This window comes from Rhynchophorus ferrugineus, unplaced genomic scaffold (assembly GCF_030347505.1).
Source record: "Rhynchophorus ferrugineus isolate W39M unplaced genomic scaffold, kcgeb_rfMv2 rfM5, whole genome shotgun sequence".
Classification (NCBI taxonomy): domain Eukaryota; kingdom Metazoa; phylum Arthropoda; class Insecta; order Coleoptera; family Curculionidae; genus Rhynchophorus; species Rhynchophorus ferrugineus.
In genome coordinates, this window is record NW_027472584.1 from 4,420,355 (window position 1) to 4,433,121 (window position 12,767).

General features: G+C 39.7%; 2 long non-coding RNA genes across 2 annotated transcripts in view; both read right to left on the reverse strand.

Annotated features, from left to right (window-relative positions):
• The window catches only part of LOC143197562 (uncharacterized), a 150,193-nt gene extending 138,468 nt beyond the window's left edge, over positions 1 to 11,725 (reverse strand). The window contains exon 1 of the long non-coding RNA XR_013006020.1: positions 11,598 to 11,725. This is a non-coding gene — a long non-coding RNA (uncharacterized LOC143197562). The remainder of the gene's footprint in view (positions 1 to 11,597) is intronic.
• Positions 1 to 12,767, reverse strand: part of LOC143197559 (uncharacterized) — a 150,092-nt gene that overhangs the window by 132,718 nt on the left and 4,607 nt on the right. The window lies entirely within an intron of this gene.

A 12,767-nucleotide genomic window follows, 5' to 3' on the forward strand; every position in this document is an offset into this window, starting at 1 on the left:
TTTGAAGGGGAGTGTTAAATATATGACTTGTCTCGATACAAGGGCTAGTATAGAAAGGAGGAAGAAAAGTTAGTAGAGGTGACTTCTATGGAGTGGGTATAAATTACCAGGGATCAAAATAAAGTTCCTCTTGAAACTTGCCGAAAGGCGATATTAAACGCCTTAAATTATTTCACAGACGCTCATCACATAATTCCAAACGAACAATTCAGTTTCCGTGCTAAATATTCACCAGACAATGATAAAAGGTCGAAAAACAGGAGCCATATTCTTAGATGTCTCCAAAACTTTCGACCAAGTATGACACCACGGGCTAATATTAGCTAATAATAGCTTTATTAAAGCTAAAAATTAAATCTACCGAATAACCTAATATCCCTGATAAATTCATACATGGATGGTAGGCCCTTTGAAGTGAGGATCAGTGAAGCAGTCGCCTCTCGTAAAATAATCTCCGCAGGAGCACCGCAAGGCTCTCCACTAGCCCCAGCCCTATTCAACCTTTATATGGCTGATTTCCCGCTCTGCAAACTTTCCCACGCAGCATTTTGTGCAGATGATACCGCTTTCTTCACAACCGGTTAATGTCCCGACGCGATACGCAATAGTCTCCAAGTACAATTGAACCAAGCGATAGCGTGGTACAAATTCTGGCGGTTTCAGATTAACCTAAGCAAAACTCAGGCTATTCTGTTCCACCGCAAGAAGGAGTTTCGCGCCTATCGCCTCCAAAACGACAAAGTCCTTATCCTTTGGCTCCAGAAAGTCTCATACCTCGGTCTCCAGTTCGACCGCAGATTCCAATGGTATGCCCAAATCCGTGTACAGCCTATTATTTCCTCTACTCCGCAAACTCCCAATCCCACAGAAAGCGACTCTGTATAAAATGCTAGTCCGTCAAATCTGCCTCAATGGACCACATGTGTGATATAGGTATGTCTCGGAGAGACAACTTGCACTGCTCCAAGTGTTCCAATCCAAAAAAGTCCATGCGTTACTCAGAGCCCCATGGTTTATGAGGAACGTCAACACACACCTCGAATTAGATATCTCATTTGTGAAAAGTTTCATAAACATGCTCAGTGTGAGGTTATCCATAGGAACCTTAGCACACGATAACACATTAATAAAATCCCTACCCATCCTCAAACCCCGGTAGTAAAGAAACTAGGACAGTCCCAGTCGTAAGCCATGATCTCTGTCGCCCGCAAAACAAACACATCCCGAACCTGAAGCGATATCAGCCGAAGACCATTTGGTTCTAGCTGGTCAATGTAGAAAACGAAATAAAAAAGAGTTTCTCTTTTGTTCCAACGCCATAAGTGGTGTATTAATTCCGTCCCGTCCCAAAACATAAGTGATTCGTAAAAAAAATATATATCAAAATAAACTGAGCTCAGTGCAATTTTTATTTATTTACCAGTTTAAAGTCTCATATGCTCGATGGCCATTTTAAGGTTGCCAACAAAATAAATTTTATCTATAAATATAATTTTATTAAAATCGATCTTATAACATAAATATTATACTAAATAACGTATAAAGTCACAGTTCCGAATGACTTTTCTCATTTTCTATGCTGATTGTCTCCTACATATAAATCTTGGAATAATTCTATGTCCAAAATATCACTACAATATTAAATAAGTGTATTTTCATCTGTAATAAGATTGTGGGAAAATAAAAATGATACGGCAAGACCGATTGTTTAGAAACAGACATTTGACAAGATTATAGAAGTTTGTTTTTTGGGTTGCCGAGCGAATTTAAAACAAATAAAATTACCTGATATCACTAGGTACTAGGTCACGAGAATTTTTGATATTTACGCCTTCACCCAAGTACATCTAAATAATAATATATGGAAAAAGGCTTTAAAAAACTCGGTATCAATAATTACTTACAAAAGGATATATTGCTCCAAATCCTAGGACTGCGTAGTGTTTTTCATTCTCAAGGTACTCAGTATATTGTACTTCTATGTTTAAAAGGTGACCTAATTTTAATATTTGCTGGAATTGGCATCATCCTGAAAATAGACTATAAAAATCCACTTAATATCATAAAAACGAATTTAAATTAACTCTGACGTACGTTGTAGTTTAACAATAAGACCATTGCCAAAATCTACCACATTGTCAAACATTATATCAATCTTGTCGAAAGTAGTCTACAATTTTGTTTTTCTATTTATATTTTTGGATTTTGTTGGTTGCTGGAGAGGAGTTTTAGAGTTTTGTTGCAGTTTGTGTATTTACCCTCCAACCTTAGCAGCAGCGATCCTTTTTAGATTTTCCTAATCCAGCGACTTCTAAATCACCAACCGTGCATTTTGTTGTAAATGATTTCTTATGGGCTGGCCCAAATTCGTCGACTATCTCGAAGTTAACAGCCGAATTACGTTTTTGAGCAGCTTCATACACAATAGAAATGGGTAATTTTGTCATTTGATTTTGTTCTTTGCAATTACCTGAAACAAAGGTAAGTTATCTAATCATCATTTTCTATAATAAATTGTCTACCCATTGCTTCACATGAGAACTCCTTGTTTTTGTTAATATAATTTAGAGCTTTCATTGCAGCTTCATTGTGAGCATTTTTTATCGTTTGAGCCTCTCCATAAAATTTAACATCGTTGATGTTAAGATGGACTTTGAAAGTTCCCTTTGTATCAGAATCATTTCTTCTAACATGAAGAGTATCATTAGAATAAACCGTGCCATTTACTTTTTTTAAATAAGATTTTTTCTCCGAAATATCTGGTGATGTAGTCTTGCCTTCTATTTGTTCCTAAAAGGCACCTTATTTATATGTCTATATTTAACTAAACAATATTGAATACCAAAATATCAGTAACTATAGCGTATTGTACAAACATCGCTATCTTTAATGCTAAATTGTTTAATAGAGCTACAGGTGTTTCTAACTTTTCACTCTTTTTGATCTTCAAAGGACGATGTTTTCCTTTCCTATGAGTATTCTTCAAGCTTCTACCATCCACTGCGTAATTTTCGTTTCCTAAATACAAAGCGATGGTAGAAACTGTATTGTGCAGAGGTCCCTGAAAATTTTGATATATTGATATATTGCATCTAATAATTTCACATTAATATACCTCTTCAGTAATTAATTCATATGAAAATGTAATGTCATTATATTTAGCAATTCGTGAATAGAACTTAATGCGGATTTGTCTTCTGCTCGTTCACAAGTCGAACCTAAATCTCAGTCAATCAAAATGAATAAACTGTTACTAAATAACTCCCTTCAAATATTTCTGGCACAGAGGGATTATTTTTCCACGTTTCCGATGAGGTATCTTCATTCTTCAAAGTTAAAAACGTCCCTGATATAGATCCTTTTATAATAGTGAAATGACTTGACAAGGAAAATAATCTTAAATCCACAGCTATTAGAGATGAAAATGATGCCATAAATGTTGAAGAATGGGTAAATGAGATAAAAAATGCAGTATGTATCCTGTTATATAAGCCACGAGATGAATATTTGGACATCTACCCCAATTTGAAAGATGATGGTATATTTGCAGTTATTGACCAATGTTACCACAATCTTAATGATGTCCATATAACTTAGACCCTTAAAGAATAGCCCAGAGAAAATCGATAAAAAGGATGCAACCATAAAACAGAGTAAGCACAAAAACTGAATATAATCATAACTATGAAACTAACACTGTGTGGTTGTCTGATTCATTTGCAGTTATTGACCATTGTTACCCAAGTAAATGCCCATACTGGTGGATTAGATTTACAAAGGGGATACCACGTTAAGAAAATGCGCCTAGAATTCTACCTCATAGGTGGCGTGGAAGAGAGATCATTTAAATATTATAATTTATTATGAATTATACATTCATAATAACATAACATTCTACTATTGTCCTTTTTATTGAAATAAATTATGTTTATTGTTATAATGTTGTTTTGTATTTTCCCTAATTTCATAAGTAAAAAGTAGAAATTTTGAAAAGAATATGTACTAGTTTAACTAGCGTATTTAAAAATTATATTAATTGTTATTTTATTAAAATAATACTCAGTCATCGCAGAAATATCAATTTAATTTATGAAGTCCAATTAATAAAAATCCCAAATGTACTTTAAGGTGGTTGTTGAAATAGTACTAGATAAGGGTACGCTTTTGGCCATAATATTCATTTTGTTTTATCAGTGCCATTTTAATACGAAATTAACCTTACAATATTAATATTACAAATAAATGAAGAGTTTTGAAGGTGTAGTTATGCAGATATTAAATGTTTCTTATAATTTTGAAATGAATAGATAGTTTGAACTCAGAGGTAAATATCATTTCGTTATAACATCAGCATTACTGATTGTATGCTACCCGAACGTATTCTTTCCGTGGCGGTGATGATCAAAGCATCAAAAGAAGATTTTTTTTGGCCTGATTTACCAGCTGAAAAGATTTCCTTGCAGATGTTAACTCAATGTATAAGAGAAGATTGCCCGAGAAGGCACTTTATTTTGGGGTATGAGAACATTTGGCGGCATGAGGAACCGCTTTTGGGGGGATAATCTTCGGATTTACCTGATTGGGAACACCTCTGACAGGGATCTGATGTGGGAATTGTTGGAGACAGCTGAGGTTGCACGGAATTTCTTGTGTAAGGAGAAAACGAAACGTTTTATTTCAGGCGTGTCAGTTTCCCGATGAATTTGAGTATTTCTGACAAACCATGCCGCGTTCAAAGTTTGCCTGAGAAGTTTATTTTGCATTACCTGAAGCTTTTCCACTAGTTCCGGCCTGATAAACCGATACCAAATATTAGATCCATATAACATGACGGGTCTGATAAGCAGCTTGTAAAGCAAAACTTTAATCATCGGAGACAATTTACTTATTCTACAGATAAGGGGATTAAGTACTATGGCGACACCATAGCTTTTGGGGATTGCTTTATTTATCTGTGATGACCATTGGAATCTACGGTCAAAGATGAGGCCGAGATCGAGGCCTTTTGATCGCCACGGGATTGAGACTATTTCCACTCTCAGCTGGTAATCGCTGATGTCTCTCTCATTGTGAAAGATTATGGCCTGGGTTTTTTGGGGGATGACTTGCAACCTCAAGAAATTTAACCATTGGACTGTGGCATTTAATTGAATTTGAAGTTTTCTCTGAGCAGCATCTAGAGAACGAGAACTGGTGAAGAAAGCTATGTCATCCGCGTATTGGGCGGTTTCCACATCTTTCTACATTGAGAAGTCTGACATGAAGAGGTTGAATAATGCTCGGGCTATTGAGGTACCTTGGGGGACTCCTGTTTTGACTTATTTAGGACTGAAGAGTGTATTACCGATCTTTACTTGAAAGGATCTACCCGACAAAAAGGAACGCAGTAAAATTATCAGGTCTTCGGGTAAACCTGCTTCGAAGGCTTTGTGTATTACGCAGTCGTGCCAAACTTTTTCAAATGCTTTTGTTAGGTCTAAAAAGATCGCGCAGAGCTTGTGCTTTTTCTTCATGGCGAAGTGAATTTATGTTGCCAATCTAGTGGTCTGATGTGCACATGAATGTTTGGCTCTGAACCCGTGTTGTTCATCTGGTATAATGTGGTTCTCCTTCAGCAATCTTGGACATTGAACTAAGCAGGCTGATGGGCCGGTAGTCTGAAGGCGAAGAATCTGCTCCTTTTTTCGGAATCACGACTATATGTGCGTGTTTCCAAATTTTTGGGATGTGTTGCAGCAGCATGATGAAATTTGTGATGTTGTTTAAATCCCAGAGCTGCTTCTGTGGAAGCTTTTTGAGTTTGGAATATTGAAATTTCATCGTATCCAGGTGCCTTTTTATGTTTAAGATTGCTGATGATTTTTGGTAACACCTTTGGTGAAACTAGATGATTTTGGAGATAGTTTGGAAGTGCTTTTATCCCTAGATTCTTGGACCCTCTGATGACTTTTTTTGTTTCGAATGGCGCCACTTCCCTTTTTAAAAGGTAGGCATTCCATTTGTTTTTCGAACGATTCGACCAGTAGATCCGTTTTTTCGCTGTCTTAGACTTCGAAGTCCCCGCTAGACTTTTCGAGATTCTCCATATGTCTGAGTCCGCATCAAGTCTTTGATCGATGAAAAGTGAATCCCACTTCTCCTCTCTCCAGACTTTGACTGTCTCACAGACTTGACTGGATGCCTCGTTGGCCTCCATTTTAACGTCGGGGTCTAAGGTTGCACGAGCTCTTCTGTGGAGTCTGTTGTTATGGCGAATTAATTCCCTGATATTTGGCGGCAGTGATGTGTTGTAATTGCCTTGCGGAGGTGTAATTGTGACCGTTGCCTATTTGTGAGCATTTTGAATATCATTTGTGAGCTTGGTAATTGCTCCCTCGATTTGTTCGCGGTTGCTTATTTTGGGGATTGGACCTGTTTTCAGTAGGATGTCTTGAAATAGTTTAGAGTCGGTTTTCGGGTTTGATTTCCATACGGGGTTTCGATAATCCGGGTGTCTCCCACCGTCAGAGTAATCGGGCGGTGATCGGAGTCCATTTCATAGAGAACTCGTACGTCAACGGGGTTTTGTGTGTTTTGGATTATGAAGAAATCAATTATTGATGGAAGTTTGTGCAGGTTGTGTTAGTGTGTCGGTTCTGCTGGGATTGTCAGTCCTAGACCCAGATCCGAGATCAGTCGGTCGATATCAAACCCTGCCTGATTAGTTCGGAGGCTGCCCCACGAAGGGTGGTGTGCGTTGAAGTCGCCGGCAATAATTTTGGCTATGTCTCCGCCGAATTCTGTCCTGAATTCGGAGGGGTCGTAATTCGTGCATTTCCGATACATAGAAGTGACTCTGGCTGGCCTGCCTGATAGAACAATTGAGATCGAAGTTGATTCAAAACTGTTCGTATGTTGTGATGGTAATAAGAAGTGACGAATTCCCTTTTTAATGAAGATTGCGGTTCCACCACAATTGCCAGTGGTTCCATCGTTTCTGTAGATTTTATAATTCGGTATCGAAAAACGGATGGATGGTTCGAGAAATGTTTCCTGGAGGAACTGAAATGTTGTGACTGGTCTGTACGTCGACAAGTTCCTCCTTCTTGTTGCGTACTGATTGTGCATTCCAGGACATGATGTTTAGGGATCTGAGGGCCTAGTGTTCATTCACGGGCATGAACATTGCTGTGATTTGCGCGGAAAGAGCTTGGAAGACGGATTGTTTTAATTCCTCAAGCTGCGATTGAGGAATCCAAATTTTTGCATGTTGGCTTGCCAGTCCGGAGTTAGCCAGTTTATTAGCAAGTCGCCTACCTCCCCCGTTTCCCCAGGCTGACGTCTGGGGTGGAGCGGGCTCGGAAGATGGTGCTAGGGATGTTAACGACCTTGTTTTTGGTGATTTGTTTGCGCATCTGCAGCTACAGCCAGAAAAGTTGGCTCTATGTGGTTCACAGCAATTGCTGCATTTCGCTGGAGATATCTTTTCTTTTTCTTTTCACCCTTGTCTCGTGATGCACTGCACACTTTAGGCATCTGGGGTTTGCGTGACAGTGGTTTACGGAGTGGCCGAAAGTTTGGCAGTTAAAACATTGAGTTGGTTTTCCTGAGCTACGTTGGGCTTGGACCTTGATTGAAGTTGGAACGGATGGTATTTATATTTCCACTCGTCTAAAATTTTAGTCGCACGGAAATCTTTTCTGTTGAGGGGTAAAAAAGAAACCCTCCTTTTTTGTCTGAGTAATGCTTATTTGAATGCCGTGTTGGTTTGTTATTCGTCTTAACTAGGAAAAATATCGCTAGTCGCGTAGTACTACCGGCGGTATTTTTGATTTTGATTGCGGCGGCGAGAGGGATTGTGTGGAGGTAGAACGCGAAGTGGTCGCGTTTGAATTGGAGATAGGTGTTTCTGTGGCAGAATTCGTCGACTTTTGATCGGGAAAATGATGCTTACATGTGTTTACGGTGCTCTCCGTCATTTCAGCTTACGGTTTGGGAACTGGATGTTTTGGTAGCTTAAAGTTGGCCGGTTTAGCTGCTTCGCTGGTGCTTGGTGTGGGAGTTAGCCATAGTCTTGACAGGGGTTGGTTTTTTCTTGGTGGATTGCTTGCGTCATTATCTGTCACAGTTGGTTGACTTCGGTTTTCTGTGCTGGTTTTTGTTGGTTCCTGTTTGTTGGGTAGTTATTCCTCATGGCCTGGATTGTTTTTGTCAGTACTTCTATTTATGTGGAGAGATGGGCCACTTGTTCCTGGAACCATATACTCTCCTTGCGCGACTCCTCGTACATTTGTTTCCAATTTACTTGATTATGATTATTCTGATTATCTCCGGCTACTTCCGGGAAGCCTATTTCTCTTGCCATCATTCACCGGTGTTTTCACTGGGTTTTTGATTCTTTTGTTTCGAATGTTTTTTTCCACTCGGAGAACTGAACCGTGCTCGACGCAGGTAGGGTAAATAGGTAGCGCGAAGGTCTGAAAGTGTTCACGCATCAACGGTTGCTCGAGATTCTGAAGCTGCTCTCCATCAAAAGAAGATTATAAATTAAACTTACATATAGGTGCTGACGGTGCAGAGTTCCCTTAGAAGCTAGTAATCACTCTAATAATGCCCTGATTTCAAATATTTACCTGATTGTCGTACGTGCTGTTGGCTCCGTGTTGGTAGCCTGACTGCAGACATTCATCTGGTTGTAATGAATGATGCTGCCCCCATGTCGGTGGCCTGACTGCAGATATTCAACTGGTTCACTTGGCTGTACGTGTTCGCTAGAGAGTCTACTTAGCGGTTCTGCAGATGTTCGTCTTGTCAACCTAGAATCTTGGCCTGATAGACTATAGACCTCAATCTGATTCGTCTGACTGCATGCATCCCCTGTGATGGAGGACTGACTGCCGACATTCATGTAAATGTCGTGACTGGCATTATCGTCCGTAATGGAGACCTGGCTGTAGACGTTCAACGTTTCTCGTGGCGATCATCGGTTAGTTGGCCCCCTTTTGCTAGCAGCCTGATTGTAGACCTTCACAGAAACGTCGCTTGCAATGGCCACCGGTTGGTTGGCCCTTCTTGCGCTGGCAGTCTGGTTGTAGACGTTTATGGAAACGTCGCTCGTGATGGCCCCTCTTGCTAGCAGCCTTGTTGTAGACGTTCATGGAAACGTCTCTGATGATGGTGGCCGATTGGCTGGCCCCTGTTTGGTCAGTACGCTTCATATTGGCGGCTAATTTGTTGCCGCTTGCATTGGTGACTCTAGTTTGTTGTTCATCTCGTTGGCGTACCCCACATAGGTATGTACCTGCTGCAAGCTTTCTCGCTGTGTCACAGTGCTTGGTGATTCTGTAGTGGTCTCTTGGATGGGCAGCTGGTCTGCGACGGCTTCACAAGGTTGGTGGTTCGTACGTGTGGCCCCCTTGCTTGGCTGCACGTCTGCTGCGTGGCCCCTGTTTAATGGACCGCCCGTTGTGGTCCCCAGGTTGGCGGGACGCTCATTGTGGATCTTCCTGGTTGATGGGGCGCTCGTTGTGGCCCCCTCGGGTTGACGGCCAGCTCGTTGAACCCCCCAGGTTGGTGTGCATCTCGTTGTGGACTCCCCAGGTTGGTGGATAGCTCGTTGTGGACCTTCTCGGTAGGCGAAACGCTCGTTGTGGACATCCCAGGTTGGTGGGCAGCTCGCTGTGGACATTTTAGGTTGAAGGAACGCTCGTTGTGGACCTTCTCGGTAAGATAATCGCTCGTTGTGGAACCCAGTTTGGTGGGCGGCTCGTTGTTGACCCTCCAGGTTAGTGTGCAGCTCGTTTTGGAGCATTTCAGGTTGGTTGCACGACCGTCAGGTAGGCGGCATGCCTATTGTGGGCTCCTGGAAGAGGCTGCACGCTGATTGTAGACTCCCAGATAGGCGGCACGCTCGTCTGGTAGGCGTCATGCATGTGGACCCTTGGATTGACGGTACGCATATAGCGAACTCCCGAAATTGGTTTGACTCTTTCATGGATTCCCCAAGTAGGCGGCAGACTTGTTGTGGTCCGCCAGATTAGCGGGACGGGACCCTTCAAATAGGCGGCTCGCTGTTGCGGCTGCTAAGTTGGCGAGGCTCATGTCGTGGAACACCCAGGTTGGCAGATCGTTTGTCATGGCTACCCATATTGACGTCGACCTTGTTTATATACCTAACACCAAGTCTGCGAACTCGTGGTTAACTTCTAGTGGCACCCCTCTCGTTGGTGTACCTCGTGCTGTCTCTCATGATGCAGGCCTAGTTGACGCCCGTCCGGTTGATTTACCCCTTCCTATTTCTCATCGTGCAGGACTGCTAGGTGGCGTCAATCTTTTTGATATACCTGGTGTTGTGTTTCACTATAGCGAACTAGTGTAGTTCACCATGTCTGTGGCCTGCTAGTTGCCAGTTGTTGTATCACAGGTTATTGTTGTTTTCTATGTAGACAGCTTTTCTGTTCCACATCATGCCGACTTGCTCGTGTACCTCATTGTCATGTCTATCGATTTGCATCAGAACCCCTGTGGAAAAAAAACAGATGAATCAGAAAAAATATAAATTTCAAATTTATCTACTTCCTGTAATAATTAAAAAGTACGTCTGTTGCATTTGAAAACGTTGTCGCTCGTAAAAAAAAATATAAAAAAATTGTTTTACCAAATCCGGTCCTGTGTCATTGTGCTCAGGGGTGGACAATCAATTTGCTTCGCCTATTACCTAGAACTAATTCGCCACGCCGAATTTTAATTCAACATTTCTTTTTAGAATTTAAGAAAAGTTCCCTTTTCATGCTGCAGTGTAATTAAAATGTTTTAAACTCAAACCTGTATCTTTTGTTTACGCTTCATCTATTTCGGCATATAAAACAATAGTGTTTTAATAATATTCCTTTGTACTACCTTGTTCGTCTCATGGATTCTAGTTTGCGCCATTTACACACTAAACACTACTTGTAAACAATCACTATAAATCACTGTGAAGGCGTTGTTCCTTATCCCACTGATTTGTTAGAACCGATTTTGTAGAATCGATTTAGTGGTGGAATTAGTACGAGCATGCGCCGTGGCGCTCATTAACATTTACAGGAAATTGCTTAATATTTGGGAATGCAACCATATATACATGAGGACGTCAGATGTAGGTGCATCCACCCAATTATTTATATATCCAACAATATATTGCTTTGTTTTATATTATAATAGTAGAATTAACTAATTATATAGGCAAATCAAATTGCTATGGAAGGACAAAACATGGAACAAAAGAAGCTTTTCTGTTTTGAAAACTGCATGAAGTCATATACCTGCTCAAATAATTAATGTCCATATGAAGAGAATTCATCCAGGTTTTTTGCAAACATTTTTAATTTTTGACTTTCCTGCTGAATCTTACAATAATTTTATGTTGTGTTAGAACCGATTGTGTAGAATCGATTTGGTGAAGGTGGTTGGGCAATTAAAACACTGGATTCAACTGAGTCACTCTTTATTTATTTCGACAAACATATCTGTCAAAGCCCCAACACAGAATGAATCAAGATGGCGGGATCTTCATCCTGCCCGGATGGCATTAGTGCGAGCATGCGCCGTAGCATTCATTATAATTTACAGGAAACTACCTTAATATCAACTATGCCATATATACACCGACAGAGGGCGTTAGATGTAGGCGCATCCACCCAATTATTTATATATCCAACACTCGGCCATCCTGACTTGGCAGCGTCCTCGCAAGGCTTCACTCCAGCTGCTCTTGAACATTGTAGTTGGTGGCTTTGGTCTTTCTATAATGGAAACATAGTCTTTACTACATGATCTATTAAAATGTCTTACCTGGATGATTTTTTCCCTTCATTGCTTCATTTTATAGCTTCCATGCAGTTTGTTTTATAACTTCTGTGAAGTCAATTTTATACTTTTTGGCTGAACTGCAGATGCCTTCGGTGAGGTTCAACTGCTAGACTCCATTTTAACTTCTCTGAATGGCCCGGTGCATTATGTGCTTCTTCTTCTGCTACTTTCTAACGAACCTTATAATTTATATCCTTTTGCGTTTGATATTTAGAATTTTACATCCAATAATAGTCTAAACTTTATATTCTCAAGTTCTACGTTGATCCCCAAAATTTCTTGCTTCGTTTTTTTTTGTTTTCCAACTAAATTTATTTTAATTGCATTTACTGCAATATTTTATAACATTTTGAAACTTTATAACCAATGAAACTATCCAACAACTACAATATTATCTTTTTCAATGTTCACCTCAACTGAACAATCAAACTCATGTTTGCTGTATACTTATTATTTACTTTACCCAACTATAAACTGTTTATACTTATTGTTGTTCTGCAAACCTTTGTTGTATTTTCTTTCACACTATTCTTATCCATGTATTTCATTACTTGATTTCTATTTTGATCATTTATTGCCTTTTAACTAAATTGTATATATCTGCCTATTTACTGGTCTGATTTCATATGACTATTGTTCTTCATCACTATGTTCTTAATAGATTTATTTTATATTCCATGTATTCATTAAAACACATACATTCTTGTATTTGCGTTTAAAAGTTAATTTATTCTTTGATTAGTTGCTGCCTTTTAACAAAAGTTTTGTAAGTTATTGTTATGTTGCCTTTATTTTAATCATAAATGTTACAGACTCATATTGAATGTATGTATACACTACAAGTTTTAAATTTACAATTCCAAAATTTTAACGTATTTCCCTAGTGTAAGCGTTTACCTATGATTATATCCATGTCTAGAGAATTATTGACGAAAGTA